We start from the raw sequence: 26,767 nt of genomic DNA, 5'->3' as shown, positions 1-26,767 counted from the left end.
GATGTTGTGAAAGCAGAGATAAGGCTTTTAAAAATTTGAAAGAAATTCTAAATTAATTAATTAATTCTAAAATAATGAAATTCAGTTACATTGCAAATATATATACTTCCACCCAGCTTAAGACCATGACAACCAAGAAAGAGGGAATCTGAAGTCAAGATTCAATGTGAGCTTCTCTCAGTCTTGGCAGAGGTGTTTGTAACTGTGATGAGTGGAGTCCAGACTTGCAGCTGATATATGGAACGAGGGATGAAGTTAAAATGAGTGCCTGGAGAAACAAAAAGTAGTCAAAGGAAAAGAAGTTGGGAATTGGTATAGGAAAAATTTTGACTCAATGGCATAAATGGCTTGAAGACAGCCATTATTTATGACAGAACACCAGGCCTTAGAAGGGATGAACTGAGAGGATGGCAAAAAGTTTATTCAGTGACCATCAGAGATGCTGAACACCAACAATTCTTTTGGTTTAGGTGGGACTTTTCAGTCTTCAGCATCTAAAAATCAGTCAAAAAAGCCTATTTCTTGATCAATTCCCAAATACCTTAGGAAAAGGAAACTACATTTCATAAAGCTGCACATTCACAAGCAAGTGAAGCTTTTCTAAATCTAGCTCTGAGAAGGTATGCTCAAAGTCTGACTAGGCATGAATATCATTTATTACTACTGTGGGAAAGACAGCATAAAACCACCATGTGCACAGAATACTGATTCAGTCATAAATGGGAGTTAGACACATTGGAGGAAGAGTGTCTCAGTGTTGGAAACAGGGTCTTGCAGGTGACACACTTGATTTGATACTAGAAAGATGCATACTAGTGTATGAAGACAAGAAAAATATATTAAAGAAAAAAGAAGTTAAAGTATAATAACAGGTATTGAATAGAATTCATAAGATAGCATAAGATATCACAAAAAATTACAAAAGAATTCCCATTTGGTATTATTAAAGCCTATCTAGGAAAAAATATCCAAGAAATAACAGAAAACTATAATAGCACTTACAAGCAGAATAACATGTACTTATCAGGAATACATGTACAACGTGTCATCTGTTCACTAAAAAGTGGTTTTGATCAATATCCTATAAATATCCATTTGAACACAGATGGATAACCTTCAGCAATTGCAGAACCACCTTTTTGGCAAATTTCAGATATATGACTAGTGCAACTGGTACACTTCAGTCTATGATAATGTGTGAAATTTCCTGAAGTGGTTTATTTCATAAGGCTTTTATTTCATGGAAGATCTGTGGCTCATTCAGTTGAGATCAAACTGTAAATTGCTTATTCACATTGATGAAAAACCAATGAGTCAAAGACAGTGTTTCACTGAGTAAATGTTCACTAATAAAAAGAAAGGTTCCACTTTCCAACCCTGACCTTCAAAAGCTGTCTATTCCTAAGCAAGTCACTGCATAAAAAACACACATAAAGGAAACAGCTCAAAGTTTGGAAATCATCTTCTAATGTTTTTGGCATTTGCTTTTTCAGAAGTCTCTGTTGGAGGACATTTGTGGAGGATTTATTTATTTATTTATTTATTTTTTCTGGGAGGCAATTTTTGATAATTGCACTAGTCTGACTTCTAAAGGATATTTTGGACTGTTGGCTACAACACCTGAGAGAACTGTAGCTTGAATACTTCCTTTACCATTGAAAAGAGAGAACTTCAGCCAAAGATGGATTTTTCATCTTGATTATGCATTTAATAAAATAGTACAAGTGTTTCATAGAATAGGTGGCTGGTTATTTATGTCCACTAGTCAGCAGATCATTTATCATGATGCATAAACTGTTTACCTTTAAATATATACATATATATATGAAAATATATCAACTGCACAGAGAGAGAGTTATACATCAATTTCATACTCTCTCAGGTCACCATGTCAAGTAACTTGATAATAGGAATTTTGGCACTTCTTTCTATAAAGTGGTGGTGGATTGTTTTTTGTTTGCTTGTTTGTTTTGTTGTTTGTTTGTTTTTGCTATTTCTTTCTTCTCAGCAGATGAGACCAGAAGATCAGAAGAGAGCATCCTGACACACTAGATGGCTGCAAATCTCAGCAAACTGACCCTGCTGCTGGAAGTGCTGTGATTCTCTAGACTTTCTGTATGTCTGGGTCACCCAAGAGAGAAGCACTGCAGGTGTTTCAAGCATGAACTCACAGTCAACTTGTCACTCTTGAAGCACTGCAGTGGTTTAGATATTAGAGCACTGCGGTCAATGGGCTCAATGTAAGTGAAAGGTAAACATATTCTGGGAAGAATAGCTTCATTAGAACAGTAGCTTAATTCATATTGTAGGTCAATTCAGAAGCTGGAAGAAAAGAGAAGTCCCACTTTAAACACATTTGTATTGTTTTTCTGAGTGGGCCCTTGACAATAATGTCAACTGTCTACATACCATTTGCAGCCTTCTAGCAATTTTAACAATAAACCCAAATGAATTTATTTTAAACATGTAGCTTTCCCCCCATATTTTACCTGACTATTTACCTGACTGTGGATTACTATTAGATATGAAAGACTAATATTACTGAGACACCAGGCCTCCTGCTGATAAAATTATTAGGGGCATGCAATTTTTCTGCCCAGATAGTCAACTTAAAATGAAGGCAATTGGCAAATTGCTTGTATTCTGAAGAGACATAACCATTTCTGTATGAAAATAGTAGGACAGTTTTGCTACAAAATACGGGTGAGGCCTCAAGGAAACCTTTGTATGTTCAGTACACAAGCTACAAAAGGTGAAATAGTGGGATTCTTTAAAATTCCCAGTGCTGGGGAATTTCTCTGCTAGTCCAGAGACTTTATTTTCTGTTAGAGGAAGCACGGCCGAAAGCACGACAGACACCAGTATGGTCAGATCATCCTCCATTTTATTGCCCGAATAGCCTAACTTTTATAGTGAACTTAACAGGGGTGGACAGTGTTTCACACACGATTATTGGTCAAAAGCACTCAGACAAACAACTACAAGAAAACAACCCCACCTGCAAGAAAACAACACTCTTGTGATTAGCAGTCACGTAGACCTTGTCCTTGAAGCCAGCTGCTGGTAACAATATTTTTCTGAATTCCTCAATTGGGCAACGTGGGAACACTGTCGTGGGAACTTCTTCTAGTTGCCCTGGTAGCTTGGTTTGCTCAGCTACAGCAGGCCATGGGATTTGCTAAGGCCTACTCCTGGTTGTTTAAAGCAAGCTTAGATCGAACAATTGTTCCACGGACTCATGTCCACGCCCTTTGTGCCAATTCCCAACAATTTTCCTGTATCATTTTCTGGAAATCTATTTCTCAGGCCCTACCAGATCACAAGATAAGCAAGCATCTCATGGCAGGAAGAGAAGCAGCTCCTTAAAACGTCATTGCTCAGACAACTGTTACAGGGGAGGTCTTCAGTTTCCTTTATGTAAATTTAAAGGAATGAGCTAGGACCATGAAAAAAGAAGCTGGTTAAGATGAGAAAAGAGTGTGTGGACCTCATGTAGAACCCAGCAGATACATAGTCAGAAGCTACAAAAGATCATGGGCATGAGCGTGTTCTATGGCCCCGACTTTAAGAGATTTAGAGCTGGTCTGTCTGTCCACGTGTTTCTTGGCTGCCTGTCCAACTTGTGCTACCATCTAGTGAGGAGTCATTGCAGAGAAATGACAGTTAATGTGTCTTTACCAATCCATCATTGTTTATTTGATCTGGTGATCGGGAGTGGCATATGCTACTCTTTGTAAATAAAAGTTTTACATGAAGTTACTGCCTGTTCTGAGCCTATCCAAGCCTGTGAGGGTGGCAGGGGCATCCCTCTCTCTCTTTTTTTTTTTTTTTTCCTTATGTCATGTTTGCTCCTTCTTGGTTAGATTCCCAAAAGGAAAAGACGGTTACAGTAAAATGTCTTTTCAAAAGATGTAACTTGAAGGGAGAAGATGATTTTAATTATCTTGAGCAGTATCATGACTTCCCTAAGGGAGATTGCAAAAACATTATCAGGGAGTTGCAAACTCCTAGAAAAGACTCATTGTGTTTTTTTTTGTTCAATGCAAGACAATGAAAACCGGCTGTAATTACTCGCTACAGGTTTAAGTACTCAATTTTCCCTGAGGGAAATGCACTGCTGCCAGGAATAAAATATAATTAGTAATTATCTGATTGATTTAAACACTTTTAGCCAGTAGTTGTGGCCAGTTTTCATTCCTCTCTTCTGGATGATCTAAACTGATGATGACTTCCAGATCTCTCCAAACCATAAGCTCCATAGTTTAACAGATCATCCAGGAGACTTCCATTCAAATTTCTCTTTTTTTTTTTTTTTTTTTTTTTTTTTCCTTTTTTGGAAGAAATGTCAAACCTTTTGTTGTTTAGATACTGAAAACATTCATGGCTGTTCAATCTACAAGCTTTATACTGTGTCTCATGAACAGTATAAAGTGGTTTACCTATGTGTTCTGGGTAAAAGCAAGAAGCAAGGCAATGCTGAAAAAGCACACACATTTCTTCTTCAGGAATATTGTTGGTGCCATGGACTATTCCAATGTATGCAGAATGGCTACTTGCTTTCTCTTCTGAATGCTTTCTTTCTACTATCTGGAATCTGTTGTTTGAACATCACGATGTTTGGTTCTTCATGATCCATTTCAGAGTAGTAGCTGCCTGTGTTGTTGTTTGTTTATTTGTTTGTTTCAGTAAGCTTTGTTTCCAAGTAATTAGTTACCTTTGGGAGGACAGTGGTTGCTTCGTATATGGGGGATGCCTGCCATTGCTCCTTTATGTGCATACTCTTTCTGTCTCCTATCATTCCAGCTAGTCAATGGCTTTACCTATGTTCTAACAGTTCTAGTTTTAGCTTTGTTTATCCATACACACTAGATATCTATCTATTAAATCTTTGATTTTATTTCCATTACTCTTCATGCTGCTGAAGCTGCCACATACAAGATACCTCAAAAAGGCTTTGTCTTTTATATTTATAGATCTACTTGTTGGTTAGACCCACACTTGCTGATCTGAATATAGCCTCTGATCTCTGATACTTCCCTTTTAAATTTATTTTATTTTACTTATTTATTTATTTATTTAATTTTGGGTGTGGGTGAGGAGCTGCTTACTCTGGGATTATTTTAACTCCTTCTCACTCTTGCTGCTTAGTGCTCTGCTGTTTTGATTTTTCTCTGTAGCTGACTCGAGCCCTTAATTCAGCCTAGTGGTGTGGCCAAAACATTGTGGCCAAATGTTTTGGTATTGTGGCCAAACATTTCTAGAATGAAATGTCTCATTTTATCAATCATCTTTTGGATGTTTTTATAGGTAACAATGTTTTACTGAAAGAGAAGCAAAAGAGATGTCTCACTAAAATAAAGGTGACTTATTTTTAATACACCAACATTAATATGTTACTTGATAATTTTACTTCTTTGTCTTTATACATATGAACTGTTCACTGAGCAGAGTGTTACTGTACAGTAGTCTTAAAAATTTATCTCCTATTTCCACCTTTCACCTATCTATCCATCCGAAAACCTATCTAACACATGTAGAAGAGTACTGATCTACTGTCATCATACAGTTCTTCTCATTAAGCTTTTTCCAGTGTTTAGCTCTTACATCAAGGTGGCTGAAAAGTAAATCTGTTATATCTGACTACATGATTTGTACCTTTTGCATTGTTTAATGTTTCTTTTGGATTGTGTTCTTGCACCTGCCTGGACTCTCTTGACTTCGGCCTTTTTTTACTCAAAATTCAGTCTAATAGGGTGGGATTTACCCAATTATATTCATGTGTCTTTTATACAGATTGATGTGTCTGAGCAAGCCACCTACTTTAGTAGCAATTAAAGTAAAGTGCACTTCATCTCATCTCATCTCATCTCTGCTGGCATAGGCAGATTCAGATCCATTGGACTTTTAATGTGCATATTACTTCCATCTTAACATCTGAAGTTAGCTGCAATAATATTTGCTCATGATATCACACCTTGAATCTATTGGAATAACTGCTGCCTTTCCTTTAAATAAAACCTTACCATTTACAGACAGCTGTAGCAGGTGTCCTGTGGCACCTTTTTCTTGTGTTTGGATTATCCAGGGAACATATGTTATTTTAATGTCTACAGAAGCCTGCACTATCCAACACTTTTATTAGATTTTATTAGATTTAGATTTCACAGGAAATGCAAAAACATTTTTGTAGATTGTCAGAATATAACAGTTGTTCCAGAGATCTATATGTTATACCTAAGTGGGCTCTCTCCAGATGTTGTGCGTGTGATCGGAAATCATGGCCAAAGGTGACCTGATGGCACTGGGCCACACAAATAGCATTCCATGATAATGCTTTCTGAATGCATAAACAAAATCTGTTTCTCAGGGTTGTCCTCAGAAGACCTGTCAACTCTTCACGTTATTGTTGCTCATAAACTATTTTTACTTATTTCCAATTCAGCATCTCCATATAGTTGCAGTACTGTAAGACTGATATGCTTTTTTTTTTTTTTTTTTTTTTTTTTTTTTAATCTTTCAAAAATATGCCCTTGGGTGTTGTCATGGTTTTGGCTTGGATAGAGTCAATTTTCTTTGTAGTGGCTTGTATGATGCTGTGTTTAGGATTTTAGATAAAAATAATGGTGATAAGCCACTGATGTTTTTAGTTGCTGCAGAGCAGTGCTCACACAGAGCCAAGAACTGTTCTACTTCTTGTGCTGCCCTTCCAGTGAGGAGGCTGGGCACAAGGGAGGGGAACACATCTGACCTACATTGGCCAGAGGGATATCCCATATCATACGGCATCATACTCAGCAATAAAACTGGTGTAGAGGAGGAAGAAGGGGGGACATTTGGAGTGATGGTGTTTGTCTTCCCAAGAAACTGTTACATGTGATGAGCCCTGCTTTCCTGGACATGGCTGAACACCTGCCTGTTGATGGGAAGTAGTGAACAAATTCCTTGTTATGCTTTGCTTGTGCATGTGGCTTTTGCTTTACCTGATAAATTGTCCTAATCTCAACCCAGGAGTTCTTGCACTTTTATGTTTCTGATTCTCCCTTTCATCCCACCTGGGGAGAGTGAGTGAGCAGCTGTGTGGTGCTGAGCCACCTGCTGGCTTAAACCACAGCAGGTGTCTCTACATGGGCCATTACATTACAAGTGTTATGTAGGAAATAATAAAAGAAAGAGACTGCTTGTAAAATAAAATTTTGTTGTTGTTGTTGTTGTTGTTGTTTGTGTTGATTTTTTAAGATCACTCAGCATTTTTACAACTCTTTCAAACTCTAAGCACTTATGATTTCTTCATATTTCTTTAATTTTCAGACAAGCTGCTTGATACAGACGGAACTTCTGAACCTTGTGCCTGGATAAGTCTGAATTTATTTGTGTGAATGAATACAAAATTATTCTTGTCAACACGCTAATGCAGCCTTCCATTGTTGGACTGCATACAGGGCTCTCAGGAAGATTGCCTGCTCTGTTGTAGGTGGAAGGCATGATCTACTATGTTTATATAGTAATGTCTGTTAAGTTATACTTCAATAACAAATAATGTTTAGCTTTTTGTGACACTCTTCCATAGAATATATATATATAGATACATTTCAGAGGAGGTAAATATTATGTCTCTTCTATAATCAAAGAAAATAAATGACAGAAAAGTAAGGGAAATTGTCTAGGACCACATAAAGAGGGGATGGAGAGGTAGAGCTGGGAAGGGAATGCAGAGTCTTGGTCCCATGGTCTATCCATTAATTCCCACTGCCTCCACAATAATTCATTAAAAAGTAAAAGGTCTTAGTGCTCTGTAATATCTGCACAAGCAAATGTCACAGTAATTAAAATTCACCATATTCTGCACAATCCCAAAAGTAATTTTGAACAGCTCACAGAAGGGTAGATTGTTGCAAGTCTCTTAAGTGTCTAATCAAAAAATGTAAACATGCATTTACCAGGCATAATTACTGTGCTGAAAATAACTATCACACTTTCATTTGCATTTCCTAACTCTTTGTAGTGGATATGTTTGTTCCAGTAACTGTTAAACATCAGTGTTGATAGGTTATTATCCTTCAGATTTCTTTATGTTAAGCAGACTGAAAATGTGTTTTGTCCAGCTATACTAACAGCTGCTAAGAGGCCATACATTAGATCCATTTTAATGAATACTCAGATTTCTTTTCTAAGTCTTTTTTTTTTTAGAGTGGATGTCAACTCTGTTAACAAAACAGCCCAGCAAGATAAGCTTTGCACCTGTTGTTATCTCCTGCCAGAGATGGAATAATGCTATCTGGTAGCCATCCTAGTGATTTGCTGTGTGTCTGCTCAAGCATGTCTTTTCTCAAGAAGCCTTCAACCATATTGAGTGGAGCAAATGTCGATACAAATTCATGTGGTTTAGAGTTTCTATGTACAGGACCAGAAAGTTAACTAGCAAGCCTGACTCAGTAGGAGCAAAGCCAGTGCTCCCTACAGTAAAGGGGAGAAAGGGTAATGACACAGAATATGGAATGAAATACAGAATAATGGTGAAATAAACAAATAAAAACTAATATAGGTCACTGATTGACCGCTGAACGAGCTACCTACACAGAAGGATAGGTAAGTCCTAGGCAGTGGTGAATGTAATTTATATTATTTATAAATATGGGAAACTTTGGAATGACAACTGATTGTCCTTCTTCAGGTTTGGGGCAATTTCAGGTACAAAAGATCAGAAAGAGACTTGTAATCTGTTCTATGCACTAAGTGTATTTCTCTGTATACCTACAGAGATTACAAGGTGGGGAGAAGAAATATCAGTTAGACTGCATTTTTTTTTCCACACTACTGCTAATGAAGCAAATTTGATATTGCTGCTGCACATCACCTTCACTTGAGACTATCACAGGGGTAGATTAATCTTCCTGTGTGATGCTGTTTTTAGGGGCTTTTAAACATGGGATAGTCTCTAAATAAATGCTTGGGTAGATTAAGTATGTATGAAGATAGCTTCCTCAGTGACAGGACTGAGTTTGTTGGGGAAAAAACAGAGTTGTAGAGGTTGTAGCAGGGTTCAGTGTCACAGCAGCATAATGCTGTGTTGGCAGGGGAACTGCTTGCATTAGCGTTACATTCAAAGTGTAAAACATCTCAACTTTGAAGCAGCTTAGCAGAAAATTTATAAAAGGTGAGGACAGTTCAAAGTACTAAACACATGGCAGAGACACAAGCAACTGGTCTGATGCAAGATACCCAGAAGACGGAGGCTCTCACAACAACTCTTTATTTCACCAGAGTAATCCTCCAGAAGCTGCAATAGCAATAGCAGCAGTATTGTGTTCAGTGTATCTCAAGGTTCACCTTTTAAGTTTGCACCACTTTTCTGCATCATATTGGTATCTTAATTAAATAATTAAGAACAATGATGCATCCTTACGTATTTCCATATTTCACTGGAAGTGTGACAAAATATCTATCCTTGATGGAGTAAAAAACTGGATTGGATTATTGCCCATCAAAGGAGTTTATGTTCCTTCATGGAACATGGCAGGAAATGCTACAGTCAAGCAGTAGATTAGAGATTGATTAATTATAATTGTTTTAATTTTAGGGAAAAAAAAAAAAAAAAAAAAAAAGCTAAATTACTAGAGCTAGCTGAGAAGGATCTTAACCATGGCTGAATTGGATTGAAGTGCTCAGGACTGTGCCTATGCAATGAATTGCATGATGAAGAAGACAGTCTGAGTCAGACTTCACTGACTGTGAAGACATTATGCTTTATTGCTGCTGCATGTTGTATACAGTCTATTGCCTTTACAACTATCTTATCGCAACTGAAGAATGTACAGACATTTTTGATCTACTCTTCTGCTCTGTCCTACTTTTTCTTCTTAAGGAAATACAGTGGTAATTTAGGAATGCTTGGGATACTTATTATTTAACTGTCACTGATATTTATATTACGAAGAGTGAATGCTGTTTTTTTCCCCTCAGAGTTACAGCTCCTACTTAGACTTGAATCCAGCTGTTATCCATCCTCTCTGTGATTTGCCACAGGCTGCTGTAATAAAGCAATAAATGACACACAGTAAGAAAACTGACTTTCTGATATCAGCTATGGAAACTGTATAATTATTTTCACCCTGAATAATCAAAAAATAAAATAATGGTTATGGTATAATAACAAAGTAAGAGAAGAGAATTTCCTGATCCTTCAATCCTGAGCTCCCCAGGGGAACACAGATGAAGGTAAAATATATATATTTTTTTTCCTCGTAGGAAAAAAAGAGAAGCTCCATCAAGGAACAGGAGGTGGTATGGAGGAAAAGAAGGATTTACCATATACAGAGTGAGAAAGGAAACAGCTGTAGTATCTAGTGAAATAATCTGAAAGAAACTGGATAATTTATTCATATCCTGTGCTGACATGAGTGTTTATATTACAGCTAGTGTTAAAACAAGAGAAAGGTGCACTTGGAACTGTGACAGGGTAATTGATGACTATAGTTCTTAAGGTGAACTTCCTTAGAAAATGGCATGATTTACCCTGTTGAAGGAACAAATATTTTAGAAATTTTGATCACGATTTTTGCAACCTCACAAAATTCAAATTTAAAAAGCTGGGAAATGGACAGGAAATGGACATCTGTGGTTTTATGCTGTTTTAATGTGTTTGATCTGTTTTTGTTCTTACACCTGCCAATGGTTGTATCTTAAGATTTTTTGATCTTGCATATGTATAAAGAGTAATTCAGGTTAAGCATATTCTCAATTACTAGGACACATGAAAATTTTGGCGGTTAGGATTACTTTTCTAAATAGTTAGACAAATGATCAGAATTCAGTAACTCCGTTGCACTCTTTCCTGAAAATACATAGAAAAAAATAGAGAATTTCATCCAGAAGACACGCAAATGTAACTGTGTCCACTAGAGGTCACCAAATGCTGTGACATTTCTTAAAAAATATAATAAAAAAATAGAAATAATAATAATAAAAATAAACCCTGTCTGCTTCAAAATATAACAACTCTCAGAATATTTCAGTTTCTGTTTTTCACAATTTCTGCAGGTCTATTGTTACAAACACCGAAAGGTAGCTGATAATTTATCAAGGTTGGAATTTTAAGTTGGTCAAAACTCATCTGTAATAAAATATTTTGACTCTATAGACTGAAAGCTGCAGTATGATGTCTTCAGTCTTTCTTGAGTGTGTGATGATATAAAGAAATTTGATTTATACAGGAGTTACTTGCTCTGTCTGACTGGATTATTTTCAGGAAATATTGCTCCCCATGGGAGCAAAATTGTCAGGTGTACAGAGGTACACAGTGTTACAGGTCCACCTCTGACTACAGGACCAGAGAAACTTCTCTTGCCCACAGAAAGGCTGATCACACAGATAACAGCTGTCAGCCATAAGGGTTTTTACTGAAATAATGCCACAACAGATCCCTTCTGCTTCCAAACTAGCAAAATAGAAGCTGTGAAGAGAGCTGCTAAATAGCATCAGTAGACTCTCTCTTTTATGGTTGCCTTTATTTATACAAGAGAAAAATGCAACAAACAGTAATGGCAAGTAAGAATTTAGGTCACTAATATTTGTGTTTTCACTGAAGCCTGAATTTAAATGTGTATCACGGTTATTTTTATATCTCTTTCATGAATTCAGGCTGTAGTAGCAATGCCAGCAACATTTTAGCACCATTTCCTTATATGTGTTTTTTCATATATTGTAAAATATTTTTCTGATGACAAACATGTTTGTGACAGATCTAATAGAGGGAAAGAAAATCATGCTTAAATTTAGGAGAAAAAAAAAAAAAGTCTTGTTATATTTTGTTGTTGAGTACATTTTAAATTTTGAATAATTAGGCTCTGGAGTATCTGGGTAGGCTATATCTAAGAATATAATAAGAAACGATATATAATGCAATGAGAACTTTGAGGACTTCAGCACAAGAAAGTCAAAAATTCAAATAAATTTGTTATTATTATTATTAAAAAAAAAAAAAACCCACAAATCATGTGTCTGAGAGTGTTGTCCAAATGCTTCTTGAACCCATCAGGCTCAGTGCTGTGACAATTTATCTGGAGAGCCTGTCCAAGTGCCCAACCACCTTCTTGGTGAAGAACCTTTTTGTAATGTCCAGCCTGAATCACCCCTGTTGCAGCTTTAAGCCATTACCTTGGGTCCTGTCACTGTCACCAGAGAGCAGAGCTCAGTGTCTGCTCTTCTCTCCTTGTGAGGAAGCTGTAGACCATGATGAGGTCTCCCCTCAGTCTCCTCTTCTCCAGGATGAAGAATCCAAGTGACTTCAACCGCTCCTCATACATCTTACCCTCTAGACCCTTTACCATTTTTGTTGCTCTCCTTTGGTCACTCTAAACCTTTATATCTTTCTTACACTGTGGTGCCCTGAACTGCACACAGTACTTGGGGTGAGGCCACACCAGCGCAGAGCAGAGAGGGACAATCACTCCTGTCAACCAACTAGCAATGCCATGCTTGATGCATCCCAGGATATGGTTGGTCCTCCTGGCTGCCAGGGCACACTGATGGCTCATATTCAATTTGCTGTCAACCACAACCCCCAGATCCCTTTCTGTGGGGCAAAAATAAAGAAGTTTATTGAGCAATTTTCACAGCACTTTGAAACCAGTAGAAAGTAAGTACCAGAATTACTCCTCTCTAGACACAGAAAATGACAACAGAATAAAAGAGGAAGCAAATACCTCTTGATCAACAAGACAATAAGATCTTTAAAGAATTGAAATACTGCCTTTGGATCTTAGTTTGATGGAAACATATGGCAAAGCTCTGGATGCGGAAATGATCTAGTTCATGAATTTATCCTATTTGATTATTACAAAATAGAACAAAATTCTATGTTTTATATAAACAGATATATGGACACAGACAAAATCTTTAAATGGAAATGTAATTTAATATATCAATTGAGGAACTGAATGCTGGTGAGGCTCTTTAGTCTGCCCCACAAGCGGCTTGGTTAAATGAAAGATATCTGAAGTGTTTCTATATGAACACACACAGCATGAGAGAGAAGCAATTCAGCTCCCTGAAATGTTTGTACACTAATGTATATAGAATGGGAAACAAATAGGAAGAACTGGAGATCTCCATGGAGTCACAAGGCTATGATCTCATTGCAATCAGAGAGACATGATGGGATAGTGCACATGACTGGAATGCTGTCATGGAAAGCATTTAGGAAAAGACTGGCCAGGAAGGCAAGGTGGTGGAGTTGCTCTTCATGTGAGAGAGCAACTGGAATGCATGGAACTCTGCCTAGGGGTGGATGAAGAGCGAGTTGAGAGCTTATGGGTAAGGATTAAAGGGCAGGCTACCATGGCTGTGGGTGTTTCCTATAGGCCACTTGATCAGGAAGAGGAGGTAGATGAAGCCTTCTTCAGACAGCTCGAAGCAGCCTTTCAGTCACAAGTCCTGATTCTCATGGGGGTCTTCAACCACCCTGCTGTCTGCTGGGAGGACCACACAGCTAGGCATAAACAGTCTAGGAGGCTTCTGCAGTGCATTGATGACAACTTTTTGACACAGGTGTTGGAGAAGCCAACAAGGAGAAGTGTGTTGCCGGAGCTTGTATTAACACACAAGGAAGGATGAGTTGGAGATGTGAGGGCTGAAGCCAGCCTTGGCTGCAGTGACCATGATATGGTGGAGTTCAGGACCTTGTGAGGAGGAAACGGCAAAAAGTAGGATTGTGACCCTGGACTTCAGGAGAGCAAATTTTGGTCTGTTCAGCGATCTACTTGGAAGAATTCTATGGGTTAGGGACCTAGAGGGAAGGGGGGCACAAGACAGCTGGTCAGTATTCAAGCATTGCTTCCTCCAAGCTCAAGATCAGTGCATACCTGTGAGTAAGAAGGCAAGTAAGGGAGGCAGGAGACCTGCATGGATGAGCCAGGAGTTCCTGGCAAAGCTCAGACAAAAGAAGGAAGTTTACAGCATGTGGAAAAAGGGACAGGCTGCTCAGGAATATAGCAGCACTGTCAGAGTACACAGGGATGTGACAAGAAAGGCCAAGGCCCATTTGGAATTAGATCTGGCAAGGGAAGTAAAGGACAACAAGAAGGGCTTCTTCAAATACATCAATAGAAAAAGGAAGACTGGGGAAAACATTGGCCTGCTGCTGTATGGGGTGGGTGCCCTAGTGACAAAGGATATGGAGAAGTCAGAGTTGCTGAATGCCTTTTTTTCTTCAGTCTTTACTGCTAACATCAGCCCTTAGGAATCTCAGACCCCACAGACAAGAGAGGAAGTCCAGAGAAAGGAGGACTTTCCCTTGGTCAAAGAGACTGGATGATGGAACTGAGTGCACCCTCAGCAAGGTTGCTGATGACACAAAACTCAGAGGAGAGACTGATACCCCAGAGGGCTGTGCTGCCATTCACAGAGACCTTGACGCGCTGGAGGGTTGGACCAAGAGGAACCTCATGAAGTTCAACAAAGGCAGGTTGCAGGGTCCTGCACCTAGGGAGGAATAACCTCAAGCACCAGTAGAGGCTGGAGGCTGACATGCTGGAGAGCAGCTTTGCAGAGATAGACCTGGGAGTCCTGGTGGGCAGCAGGCTGACCATGAGTCAGCAATGTGCCCTTATGGTCAAGAAGGTCAATGGTATCCTGGAGTACATTTGGAAGAGTGTTGCCAACAGGTCAAGGGAGGTGATCCTCCCCCTCTGCTCAGCCCTGGTGAGGCCTCACCTGAAGTATTGTGTCCAGTTCTGGGCTCCCCAGTACAAGAGGGACATGGAAGGGGGCTACGAAGTTGATGGGAGGACTGAAGCACTTGTCATACAAGGACAGGCTGAGAGAACCTGGCCTGTTTAGCCTTAAAAACAGAAGACTGAGGGGAGATTTTACACAGAAAGCTTCAAATCTTTATCTATTTATTTTTCCTAACGGTGCCTGAAAGGGACTTATAGCAGATCTTACCAAAGAGTGTAAGCACATTTTTTATCATTTTTGTTATTAATATTAAATAATTTATCTACTATTTTCATGCAGCAATTTCTATTTTATTGCTTATTTTAAAAGTATATAGTTAAATTTCTTTTAAAGTATATCTTTATTAAAGGGGAATAATTCTTTATTTTTAAGTATGTCAACACTATATTATTTATGGTGGAGTTTTTTTTTTTTTTTATCACCCTGCATTTTGTAGTGGTAAATTAAATATATATATTTATTTATTTATTTATTTATTTATTTATTTATTTATTTATTTATTTATTTTCCTGTACTTCTGTTCTTTAAAGTGGCTAATTTTAACAGGTTAATTGTCTGATTTTTTTCTCATTGTTTGGGAATCACAATAAGGCTGAGGTGGTATGACTCAGAAGTCCCAAGTCTCATCCTCTGCTCAGTGCAAGGTCAGCTACAGCAGTTTGCCTGTGTCTGCCTGTGTCCAGTATCTACAAAGATGGAGACTTCACAGGCAGTATTTGACTACTCTTAAAGTTTATATATTTATATATACACACACACACACACATATATATATTTCTAATATTTAAAAGGAATTTCTATTGTTTCAGTTTGAACCCATTGTCTGTAAAGGCATTTGTTTATTATTTTATTATTTATTGTTGCAAATATAATCTGGAGCATTATAGGTTCTTGTAATGAAATTTACTGTTTTGAAGGAAGTTTTAATTTCCTACAGAAATTCTTAAATTTACTAAGCAGTGTTCTTTGTGTCCCTGTGGAGCAGTATAGGCTACCTACAATAGCTAAGTGAAAAGAAGTTGCAGTAGACTCATGCACCTGACTGAAAGGTGACAGTGTACTGAAGAAGATTTAGAATTTACTATTTTAGAGGGCTGAAGAAAGATGAGAAAAATAATAACAATAATAAAATAATAACTTTGCATGACTACTCAATCTTTTTAGAAATATTTTTAGCAGCATTTATGTCCAATATATTAATTTTTCACTATAGAGAATTGTGGAATTGTAGAAACATTTAGTTTGGAAAAGAACTCTAAGGTCATCAAGTCCAACCATTAACCTGGCACTGCACATCTACCACTAAACCATGTCCCTAAGCATCACATCTATAAGTCTTTTGAATACCTCCAGGGATGGTGACTTAACAACTCCACCAGGCAGCCTGTTCCATCACTTCACAGATCTTTCAGTGGATATTTTTTTCCTAATATACAACCTAAACCTCTTCTGGTACAAGCAACCATTTCCTTTGTGGGAAAATTTGGGCCTGAATTACATATACTATGGAGCCTTTTTCTCTTTTTGTTATTTATTTATTTTAGGTATTTTATTTCACTTAGAAGGAAAGTTTCCAAGAAAAGTATGCAGAAAGAATAAACCTACTTATGCAAATTCAGGAAAAGATTTTTGCATCTGTACAAAAGGAACTGATTTTTGATGCTCAATATTCAGCTAAATTTGAACAAAAAGCTAAAAAACAGTGAAGATTATGAGAATACTTAACTATTAAAATTTTAAAAAAACATAAGCTTGAGATATATTTCAAATTTATGGTTTCTTATTTTAGACAAGATCCACTGATTACTCAGCTTCATCTATTGCAAACTAGCCATCAAAAAGAAAAAAAAAAAAAAAAAAAAGTAATGTCAACAATCTAAATTTTCTCAGCAAAACCTTACTTCAGCATTTTTATTTTTATTTTTATTTTATTTTTGAAAAGTTGAGTTGATAAAAGTAATCTTGGTTTGACTAACCATCAATGTTCCAAGTCACCTGTGTTCTAGTTCTTTCTTTCATACAGATGCATGGCTTTGATCCATATCGTTTTCCAAAAGCTATTTGACAGAGCTGTACAAAGGCTTATGAATAACCTGTTCTAAAGAAAGAGAACACTCATAATATGCTTCTTCTTCTTCTTCTTCTTCTTATTAAAAACAAAAACAAAAACCCCAAAACCCAAAAACTTAGCATTTGTAAATTTTAAAATTTTAGTTATAAAATTTTTTGGTTTAATAAGTACCTTTGTGTTGAGACTAAATGTGTCCTCTTTTATCCAGGACATAAACAATATTTTTTAAATTTTAAACTCAACATGTCCTTTATTTTTCATTTATTCCTAAATTTTATGTTTAGGGGAGCAAATATCAAGTAGAGGGGCAGATGTAAAGTCCCATGACTCCCTGTTATTTTGTGGAGGAACACTGATGTGAGAAGCAATAAAAATAAAAGTAACTTTTTTTACATGCTGCATTATTTTATTTTTTTTAAACTAATTCTCTTATGTGGTGCCATAATATACCTAGTAGAAAGTCTTTAATGCACAGCAAGGGTTAGCTATCTAATGAGGTATGAGACAATTATATTAATCAACTATGTCTTTTCCTGCTCTCTGAGGGTAAATATCTACTCATTGGTTATGCCTGATTTTTATTGGTTCTGCCAAATTTATCAACAAGTTCAGGAAGATCCTAGAGACATCTGTCTGATATTTGTCTTGCGACAGCTGCTGTTCAATTTCTCTAGATGGAACAAAACACTTATATCTGATGTAGACTTTTCCCCTTACCTTTTCATAATTCATAAGCTGAGACAGTTATCTTTGTTCTTCAGCTGCATATGAAATTACCTATATGAATATCATATTTTTCCTGTATATATCCCAATTTTTATACTGTTGATAATAGGCACTCAAAACCAATTTGAAATATATCCCAAAACTATTAAAAATACAAAACTTAAAGTGAATGCAGAATATTCTGATGCTACTTCCACTGGCATATTGTATATTAGATACTTGTGCGTATATTTATGTCTTCTTTAAAAGATGATGTTTTTTGTAGGTATCATTTTTCTTGTCTGCACTGAATCTGATACTCCCACAACATGCTTAACTACTATGAGATTTAGGGAAAATCATGCATCTGCGTGAAGTGTGTGGCTGTGCCTTGGTGTCACAAATTTTCAGTGTGTACTGGCTTATCTCATCTATTGTCTTACAGTAGCCCATTTCGTATGTGTAGTACAATGAGTGCTGTCTTCAGAAAATATTAAAGGTAGCTTGTAAATGTAAAGCTTCTTATTTAAATGTGACAATAATTATTTTTTATTATGGTGAAGACAACGCAGTGAATGTACCCAGAGCTGCACAAATTGCTAAGGTACAGACAATCATGTGCCTGCCTGAAGAAATAATGTGTTTGAGAATCAGAAGTGGGAGCTTTTTGCTGCTTTGACCTCCATGGGAACGTCTACAATTAAACTCAAGCAGCTAGAAAGGAGCTGCACAGCACAAAGCCCCATCTGATGATAACATCACCTTTATTCTAGCAGCAGCATTAGCCAACTGTCTAAAGCCTCTGTTCAGCTCATCCTCGATACGGTCTGAAGTGGGATTTAGAGGAGAATAACACGTTCAGAGAACAGCAAAGTTACCGGGATTTTGTTAATATCAGATTTGGACCATAGCTGATTTGGTGTGATGCTGAAGACAGAAAAGCTTCCAGCTGACAGCTAATGTAGATATCCATGATCAGATATGAGAATGTATCTACAATGTAAGAGAGAGAATAGCTCGCTTATGTTTTAGGTATATTTATGCGTGACAATATTATCTCGAAGCTGCAGAGTACAATGCCAACAATAAGTCAATAAATTGCAAGGATAAAGAGAGGGGAAAAAAAGAAAACACACAAAAACAAACATACAAACAAAAACACAGTATTTTCATCCTAACTGAACAGTAGATCCCTCAGAGAGAGCTGGGGAACATCATCTTTTGGCATCTAGTTTAAGTTTTTAAATTAAGAGATTCAGTCTATATTTTTCTCCAATTGGACCAAGAGTCAGAATAATGTCTTCCTGTTTTCCTTTCCTGTATAGGTCTCTAATCTGATCATTTAATCTGGTGTCTACATTAGCACTGTACTTTGGATCAGCACAGTGCTTTGAAACACATTTCCTTATTACTCCTTCTTACCATGCTTTGGCAGAATGGAGAGGACTTGGGGTTTCTATTGAGATTAACACAAAATGTGGCTGGAGTACAGAAATACTCCAGCTGCTGTGAAGTTTTCAGTCTGCACAAACGCACAAGAAATGGCCTGAAGTAAAGCCTCTGAACTGTAGGTGGTCTGGATGCTGGAAACTAATACATTTGCTCTCCAGATCATTTTCTGTTGTGCTCCTCTGCTTGCTGTTGCAGAGCCAGCTAAGATAGCTGCCTGATGTTGTTCACTGTAAAGACCCCCATGAGCTCACAGTGGCAAAGAAACCTGCAGTACCACTAGAACTGAACCTGTGTGGCTGAGTTTAGAGAAATCCAGTATCACTCTGAAACCAGATTTCAAAGAGCTACTTCATGGTTACTCACTTCCTGAGAGGCTGTTTGCGGAGACAAGTGTTAATCAATATACTTAGTGCATTTCTCTAGCAGTAGCACACTGTTTACAACAATCAGGCTCTCTTGAATCCTGGTTTTCTCCACAAACTTTCCTACAACTCCTTCTGGCAGCATTTTGTACAATGCTGCTGGTAGCTAGAACACTCTTCCAAGCAAGCACGCCTGTTGTCTTGGTTTGCTTAAGTGGCCTGAGACTCTTACTTACGTCAGCTGTCTGCTGTGGCACTTATGCTGGCTGCAGCTGGTTTTAAATTTAATAGTGGAACATTTTTCCCACTGAAGAAAATGCTGATTCATAAAGAGATTGTACAAAAGTTCACTGAAAGTCAAGAAAAAAAGTGTAATTCATTTAAAGAAATTAAGAAAAAATTGGTTCTTGTTGAACTCCAACATAGATCTCTTTCCTTCACTGCAGGATTATTGCTGGCTGACAGATTAAGCATTGCATAAAGAAGTAAATGTCTTATCATCTGTTAACTTGTTCAGACATCTTGTATCTTATTCTATGTCTCATTTTCACATATTTGCATAGGATTAATATTGTTTTTTTTTCTAGCCCAGTATGGGAAAAGAGAAAAGAAAAAAATATATATATATGTACAAAATAAGTGCGTAAGTAGTTTATTTCACTCCTATAGCTAATCTTAGTGTTACAGCATATATAGTAAATACCAAGGCAGCTCTGTGAAAAAAAAAAAATACAAGCAATACTGCCTGGTGAACCTTCAGAGCCTATCACGCCACCAAACAAGATGCACTCTTCTGAACAGGAACATACTGAAGCTTTAAGGATGTGAAACATGGTGTACTGTTAAGGAGATGCTGACGCCAGCAGTCAGAGGTCCAGCCAACATGCAGGCTGAGCACAAATGCCCAGCAGGCAGGGGCTCCACTGCCTTGGTCCCCCTTGGTCCTCCCTGCTCCTACCACTCTGCAGTGGGGTTGTCTTTTTGTTGGGCAGGGGCTCCACTGCCTTGGTCCCCCTTGGTCCTTCCTGCTCCTACCACTCTGCAGTGGGGTTGTCTTTTTGTTGGGCAGCCCGACAGATGCAATGCGAGGTGCTGAGGGAATTGGCTTTCTGTGCAATTAAAAGGTGTGATCTAAAGTTATGTTTACAGCATGTGGGTAAAGAGGTGAGAAGCCTGAAGATATGAACAGGAACGAAGAAGCATGTTTGTCCCCATGTGAGAGCTCAGAGCTGACTGGTACAGAAATATCACCGGGGAAGATGGCACAGAATGTATAGAGGATATATATATACATACATACATATATTTATTTATTTATTTCTGTTTGCTACTAAAATACAACTACCAATATATATATGTGTATATATATGTGTGTATATATATATATATATATATATTATTTTTTTTTTCCCATGGGTTTTTAGTCACTGCTCTAATTTGGCTACAAATACCTGTGTCTTTTCTATGGCCTCAAACTGAGTTCTAAATTTAAGATTTTAGTAACTATCAACTCTCACCCTGGTGTATATTCCTTATGTGGACCTTGGCAAGGCAGAAGAAGCAATTCAACTCACTGCTAAGCCTCATCTCAAGGCTGCAGGCAGTCAACCACCTGCCCCACCCACACTACATGGTGTTGCAGCACCTTGCTACAGGCTGCAGAGCTGGCTATATAACTGAAGGAGATGGGATTTAAAAAAACAAGAGCCCCCATACTGCAAGTGGATTCCTTCTCACAAAAACTTGATTTTCCATCTTTTGCCATAGAGCTTATGTACATTTGAACATAATCAACTTCCCTTTTTTCACTGTTTCAAACCAGAAACTGACCAACCTGTCACTAACCAAAGACCTGGTGCTCCAGCAAAGTGCTCTAGAAGACAGGTGCTAACAAATTCCAGAAATGTGGTTGTGTCCACAGTTAGGATTTTCTCTCTTTATGTTTTCTAAATGATTTTTTCCCCATGTTTCAGGGCATCTTGTTTGTTTTTACTTTCTAGTTTATGGTTGTATGTACTGTAAATGACTGTCCTGACGTGCAGTTTAAATAATTGATTTTGGAGATCTTGCATCTCTAAGATTTAGTCATGTTTACAGATGCACAAAGGCCAGAAATTTAGATTCAAAGACTCTCACATAGCTGTCTCTGAAAGCTCAGTGCATTTTTGTACAGGTTAACATTAAAAGGTCATGTTAACATCATGATATCTGACAACATTCACATGAATAAAGATGTCAGCATATAAGCTTAGTAAAAGTTAGAGTAGAGTAGATTAGTAGAGTCAGTAAAAACAAGCCGTTGCTTAGACTGACAATTGAGGAACTTTTAAATACCACTTCTGGTGGTATTAATTTAATAAAAAGGGTGCTATTTTACACAATTAAATCTAGTTATTTTATATCCTTGATGTTTCAAATTAAGATTCCTAAAAATTACCACTAAAATAACCAGTAAGAAATTTTGGCCATAATTCATAAACACAGGCTCCCAGTGAATACGATGTACTTCTTAAATTTTCAAATATTATTTTATATTTTAAAAACTTGAAAAGTAAATAAAAAAATGAAAAAATTAAAAGAAAAAGAAAACAAAGGATGAAATTTTAATTGAAACAAAGTAATTTAAAACTTGATCTTCTAGGTCCAACAAACTTTAAGTATTTGTATCAAGTTTTTTAACAAGAACGTTAATTAATTATTAAATGTTGTAACCTGAATAGCTGAAAACTAACAGTATTTAATGAAAAGCTTTGTCACCCTAAAATAGGAGACTAGAAACTATTACTTTGGGCATGCACAACCACAGGTTTTCAGGCAACTGCAGTTTGAAAATGACCACAACCCCAGCATTTGGGAGCTCTGTATCTAGAAAGAAGAAATACATCTCACACAGATATAGGACTTACACTGTGCAGGCGTGTACACTGACTGGTATAATGGCAGTGGGTTCCTTGATTTTAAAATCTATTTATCTAATTGTCCAGCCATTCCCTAATCCAATTTATTGTCTTTTTTCTTCTCTTTTACAATTCTTTCTAAATTAATTTTCCCATATCTGTAAAGACTGTCTTGTTTCTGTTACTCTACTGTTCATTTAGGTAGATTTTCTCTCTCCATTTGGCATTATTCAATGGCTCCAATAATTGCTAAGTTTGTGCCTGGCATTATGCTTTTCTTGGATCCAATACTCTGCTATTCACATGCTTCTCAAAAAGAGGTCAAAGCAGCACATCTGCATAACCATGAACCAAACTGGTCAAGCAACATTTAGTCATCTTAGATGTTTATGCACTCAGAGATGGCTATTATTGGAATGAAACAAATAAATAAATTATCAGTAAATCAGTCTGTATCATCAAATCATATCTAAATCTTTGAATCATTGAAAAGCTCCAAAGCAGTCTGTTCAAAGGCAGCCAATTTCAGTAATAGTTACAGTCTTTTTAATCATGTTGTAATTGTTTGGTAGTGTTGATAAAACCTATTCAGTGAAGGAATGTAAATTCTCTAATATATACATAATTCCTGTCAGGTCGAACGAGTATTCATGTATTCACAACACAGAAGAATGACCAAAGAAAACACTTTCATCAAATCATAAATACAGATTGAAAAAAAGTATTTTATTCCATCAAGAAATAGAGGGAAAAAAGAAAGATAACATTAGAGGGAGCTGTTGCACAGAAGAAAAAAAATAAGCAGAGAGCAGTATTTCAGCAACCATTCCTTTCTTATAGGCAAAACAACATTAATAAATATAATGTAGAAGAAAAAGGAAGGGGATGGAGCAAGTAGGAAAGAAACCTTGACAGTCATAAAAAGAAATATGATTATGCTCAGTGATTTGATGAGCACATCCCATAATGATGATATTTGGAATATCAGCACATCAGGGCTACTGTGCTATAGACAGTTGGTTTAAAATGTAACAGTCACCATACACTCACTCATGTCCTTGACCTAATTAATTTTGCATGGTTTGACAGAGCATCCTTTGGGTTCATTCATTAGTTCAAAGAATAAAACTTGCACTGTTCATGGTGGGGGAAAGTGTGTACCCATGAGAGAGAAAGGCTGAGTGTCATTTGGGTAACCTCACCTGGACAATCAGCACTCAAAAATAAAATGGTGTCACCTAACAGACATTGTGTCCCTGTATTTTTCTTTCTGTATGCCATATTACTCTGGGCAGCGGATCTGATTTCAAAGGATGCAAACACTCATGAGAAAAGAGTGGAAGAGATTTTTTGGAGTAACAGGGCTTTATTATCACTTACTAAAATGCCATAAATCTGATCATTTCTTTCTCTTTCATGCACACAAAAAGCAAAACTTTGTTCTTGGTCTCTTGCAAGATGTTGTGGGTTAACCTTGGCTGGTTGCCAGGTGCCCACCACTCTGCCCCTCCCCCTCTTCAGTAGGACAGGGGCAGAAAATATGATGTAAAAACTCATGGGTTTAAGGGTACATATAGGGAGATTGTTTAAAAATTTACGTCATAGAATCATAGAATGGTTTGGTTTGGAAGGGACCTTAAAGATCATCTAATTCCAATCCCCATGCCATGGGCAGGGACAACTTCCATTAGATCAGATTAATCAGAGACCCATCCAACCTGGCCTTTGCCCTCATGGGCAAAACAGACTCAGTTTATGGAATATTAATTTAATTTATTACCTTTTAAAACTAGAGTAGGATAGTGAGAAACAAAAACAAAATCAAAAAGACCTTCCCCCCATGCACCTTCTTCCCAGGTTATACTTCTCTACTGACTCTTCTACCTTCTCCTCCTGAGCGGAGCAAAAGAACGGAGAATGGGGATTGTGGTCAAGTGCATAACACTTCACCATCTGATACTTTACAGTCACTCTCAGTCACTCCACGTGTGGTCCGTCCTTCCTCAACTGAGCCTGCTGGGTCTGCTCACAGGCAGCAGCTCTTCAAGAACTGCTCCCACACGGCTCTGTACCATGGGGTCCATCCATCCCCCAGGAGCAAACTGCTCCAGCAAGGGTCCCCCACGGGCGGCAGCTCCCCCTAGACCCCTTGCTCCTGTTGGGGGCTACAGCTCTGGCCTGGAATCTGTTCCTTTTCTCACTTTTCTCTCTCAAAGCTGCTGCAGAGCATTTTTTTTCCCTTTCTGAAATCTGTTCCCACAGAAGTGCAACCAGAAATGCTGATGGGCACAGCTTTGGTCAGCAGTGAGTACCTTTCCGAGCTGTCTGGAACTGGCTCTGTCCAACATGGGAGCAGTGCCTAGTCTCTTCTCACAGATGTTTAGCAGACTCCACAGTTAGTTTTCGGTGGAACTGAAAGAGTGATATTTTTAGTACAGGAAAACTTTCTATGAAATTGGATCTCATTAGATAGCAGTAAAGGAAGTCAATTTTATGTTCCACGTGTTTGTGATTTTGGTTTCTCTTTCCTTTAAAAACAGTAATTTATGAAGCACTGTAGGGATCTCTACCTCTACTACTACTACTACTACTACAACTACTACTACTATTATTATTATTATTATTTTTTTTTTTTTTCCTGGTTTGGGGCATTATTTAGTGGAAAACCAAGAGGACACATTTGGTAGGCTGAGATGAATTAAATCTCATATTTTGGTAAATGGTCCATTATCTATTTATTTTTTTCCCTATTTTTTGTTACATTGTTTCAGTTATGAACTGAGATTTTTCCTTTATGTTTACTATCAATATTTTCATATTCACAGAATATGGTTTTATAGTTTGGAATTTATTTATATTGTAAAATGTGGCTTTTAACTACACTTGTTCTCTTGGTGTACATTTATTTTTCTGTTATGTTAGAGACATTCCCACAACTCTTATGCTCTCACACTCCCACAGCTTACATTTTGAGACAAAAGACGCTGTAGAACTGGGATTGCTTAGCAGTAGCATCATAGTTCTGGAAAACTTCAAGATATATTGAAGTCTTAGAAACAATAATAGATAAGGAACTACAGAAAATTCCTTTATCTCAGAGCGGCAGCTGTCCTGCACACAGGACAGAAAATAAGACAGAAAACAGTGTTTCCATCCCTACATCACAGTGACTAACAATTACATTCTATCCTCAAGGGTGTGCTTCTTAGTTATATAGGCTTTCAGAATGAATTTCAGATAAGAACTGGCCTACAATGACTTTTGCTTGTCTGTTTTACGAAAACAAAAAAAGAAAAAAAAAGAAAAAAAAAAAAAAAAGAGGTAAAAATACTGAAATAAAACCTTTGGAGGAAGAACACAAAGTCTCACTCTGCAAATCACTCTATTTTGAATTATCTCCCAGATTTAATATCTCTGCACATAGTAAGCAGGTTGCTTAATTTTGTATTCTCTCTGTAAAAATGTGTCAGTAGCTGCATTTATGACACTGTTAAATACATGAAAGAAACTTATTCAAACCAAATCTTAAAATATCTGAAAACCAGAATGTTTAAGTATACCTTTTTTGGTATTCAAAGAAGGCCCATATCAATGTCTCTGATAAAGATACAACATTGGAATGGCCTCAGGTTGTGCCAGGGGAAGTTCAGGTTGGAAATTAGGAGAAATTTCTTAGAAAGAGCAGTCAAGCATTGGAATGGGTTGTGCAGGGAAATGGTGGAGTCACTGTCCCTTGGGGTGTTTAAGGAAAGGTTGAACGTGTTACTTAGGGACATGATTTAGTGGGTCATATTGGGGGGGGGGGGGGGGACGACAGTTGAATTAGATAATCTTGGAGGTCTTTTCCAACCTTAATGATTCTATGATTCTGATTGCCTGAATTTTTTTAACTGTGATTTTTTACTTTGCTGGTATCACAATACCTATGCGATGCATTATATGTTTTTATATACTAATTTTTATATAGCAAAATTTAATTAGAAATTGAATATGATATTAAGAACAGTATCTTTCTTTAACATGATGGCATTCTATACTATTCACTTCCATAATCTGTATTTTTCTAGAATTTAGGAAATGAAATAATGCAAAACTACATCATAGCCAAGTTTATCTTTATCTTTGTATATTAAATAGCTTTTATTTTATTTTATTTTTTTTTAATACAAATGCTAATGAGAATGGACTGGAAGTTATTACAGAAAGAGTCACACATCATTTCAGGTCACTTTTTCACTTTTTTTTTTTTTTTTTTTTTTTTTTTTTTTTCTGCATTGTATAGATGTCGCTCCAGACAGTTCTAACTTTCATGTGTTTCCTACTAAGAAGGTGCTCATTGCATGTTACATTGAACTATGGGCCTCTGTTAGTTGTTAGAAAATTTGTATTCTAATAGTCATTACGATGCCTGAGATACATCTGAGAATTTCATTAGGTGCATGGAAGAAATGTCTTTTATTTACTTGTATTTATTTCTTCACCTTTGCTGGAGTAGATTGTTGCCAGGCATGTTCAAACAGTAAGTAGGAAATGTAAGATTAATCCAG

The sequence above is a fragment of the Aythya fuligula genome, chromosome 1 (assembly GCF_009819795.1).
Source record: "Aythya fuligula isolate bAytFul2 chromosome 1, bAytFul2.pri, whole genome shotgun sequence".
NCBI classification, from domain to species: domain Eukaryota; kingdom Metazoa; phylum Chordata; class Aves; order Anseriformes; family Anatidae; genus Aythya; species Aythya fuligula.
Note: the sequence above shows the minus strand (reverse complement) of the source record.